Genomic DNA, 2,702 nt, shown 5'->3' with positions numbered 1-2,702 from the left:
TTACCAACCTCCAGCTTCCTTACACTCCCCCTTCATTGACTCTCCTCTTCTTGCAAGCTTTCCTTAAAGAAATGCTATACAAAAATTTTAAATTTGCCATTTCTAGTTAGGTTCAGCCTCAAATCCAAAACTTTTTGTCTTTCTTCCCTCCCTTCTTCCCACATATTTTGAATCTTGGGGGTCCAGGTGATTGCTCACAGGAGGTAACATCTGGCTGGAACTTGTTTCATGGGGAACACAAGAGACATAAACAGCAGTTCCAGTGAACATGATTTGGAAAATAGATTATAACTGATTACTTGAGAACCTTTTTTYAAAAAAAGACAGAGGTGTGGGGGGGCATTTTATAAAAAGCAAATACTTCAGGCATAAGAAGTTTGCTGAAAAATCTATTTTCCATAGAAAAATAGTATCATTGAAAACTGTTTGGAAAGTTTTGAACAATCCTAACAACTACTCTAGCAAAATATGCCCTACATTGACTTTGACTTTTCATGCCTTAAACATAAATACACCTTTTTTTTTCTGTCTTATTTTTAATGAAATAGAATTTTCCTACCACACTGTCCAAAGGCAGAGGAAATCACTTAATTCTCCTACCTTTACTCCAGGAGAAAAAATGCTAAGGAGTTTTTCACCTTTCACTCTCTTTTACTGCATATGGCAACACATGTTTTTAAAAGTCAAGGTCACATTTAGCTAGTTGTCATGGTGAAAGAAAACACAGCGGAAACTGGGCATATAGGATTTAGCTTGGTTTTCTGGGAGAAGTAACATATAAGAAATCTGGTCATGAAGAGGCTGTGTTTAACCAACCTTTTGTACCTTTAACTATCATCTTACTGGCACTCATGTTTAAACAGAGTAATGAACTTCTTTCTCTCCTCAGCTGTAAATCAATACCACCAATGTGTCCCTTAAGAAAATCATTAGCAAATTGTATAAATGCCTGACCAATCAATAGACAGATTTTCATTTCAAGTGTAAGTGGGAAAAAAAGTAATAATTTTGGTAAGGTAATCAGAGCAAGTCTTGACTGTGCATTGCTAYCATTATAAAGATAAATATTTCAAAAGACATAATCGACCCAGCACTAAATGCTTTCCTGGAAAAATAACTGTACATATAACTGTGAACTCTTAATAACTGTTTTCTGGAGAATAAGAATTGAAAGAAACTGGTGAAATTATGGATTATTCAAAACAAATCTTTCTTTTTCTCTAAAAAACTTGAAAAGGCACCTAAGAGAGGCTTTCCTTGCAAAGTAGCTGAACTACTGTAGACCAAGTTCCTCTAGAGAAATTGTCTCCTGGCAACTACTTGCTATATGCACAAATCAGAAAACTGGCCTGAAGGGTGCAGAAGCAGCAGTTTGAGGGAAGGGCAGTGACAGGAAACAGCTGAGGAAAGACCAATATATGGTTACCATTTGATCTGTCACTAGAAGCTTAAAAACATTTTAAGATATATTAAATTGGTAAGCARGTAAACACTTTACTAATAAAGTAGAGAAAAAGAACAAGTTGTTGAAAAAAATGAGCCAAATGTTCATTTTTTATAGAATTCTACTTAGTTCACAATAAAATCCTTTCCACTGAGGACATTTGGGATGGAAATGACATCMTCTATCACTTCTGATCCCCAATCARAGCTCCTAATAACTTACCTAAATCTAGCTTAGAAACATGCAAGGCACTTGGATGTGCTTTGACATGGATAAGAATATCACCAGCTCTTTCCATCTCTTTTGTCCTAGCCAGAAAGTCCATCTCTATGGCAACAGTTACATACATTCTCACGTAAGTCAGGGTTCAGCAGTTCAAAACTTCCCCCCAAAAAACTGGTTCTTTTTATTGAAAAATCCAGCAGCTGTATCACCTCTACCTTATTTTTTTTTATAAAGAGAAAGTGGTCCTAGGAGAGAAAGATTAGCATTTATTTGCTATTAGGTAATAGAAGAAAAATAGAACCAGAAAAAAAAAATCACCCATAAAACTGGTATTTAAATAGCTACTTAGAGTTATGGCTACTGTCAGTTGCCAATTTTCCTCAACTGCTCCAGATCGGGAGAGTCCCCCTCACTCACTTTCCAAGTTCAGCTCCCTGGCTTCACACACAGCTACACTCTGTGATTTGCTCACTAGTCAGATGAACTCTCTTAAAACTGACTTTTCCCAGAGATTTTTGACCCAGCTGGACACCCTCCTAGAARTCTCTAAAGAACCTTAGTCCCACCAGCCTAAATAAGGGACATAATCCAAGCATTTCTGGGATTATGTGGCCTTCAGCTCTCTTTCCAAATCCTCCATTTTKTCCTCCTCTCCCTTATGAGGAGTACTTTCCAGGTCTGTGAGTAGGCTGACTCCTTCTAGTTCCCTTTCACACTTATGATTGTCCTCCACTGTTTAAGAAACACTGATTTATAAGATCTTACATGTTATCTGCATAGAAGCATGACAGGGATGGAGGGACCTTGATTACTATGAACACTTCATAACAAAATAAATATCAATATTAAATCATGGGAGTTAGTCAGGGAATGAAAAGAGAAGATGGAATAGAACAGTAAATACCAAGCTGCATTTTAAGGCAGAAGCAATTCAGAAAAAAATGCTTTCTAATGCAACTCACAATCATCTGTCCAAGTCAGTATTTTTTATGTAGAAGTGGCAAATTCCATGTTTGTTCCAGGAAGCCAGGAG

Source organism: Rhea americana, unplaced genomic scaffold (genome assembly GCF_003343005.1).
Source record: "Rhea americana isolate MKP2758 unplaced genomic scaffold, rheAme1 scaffold_121, whole genome shotgun sequence".
Classification (NCBI taxonomy): domain Eukaryota; kingdom Metazoa; phylum Chordata; class Aves; order Rheiformes; family Rheidae; genus Rhea; species Rhea americana.
This window is presented reverse-complemented; position numbering follows the sequence as displayed.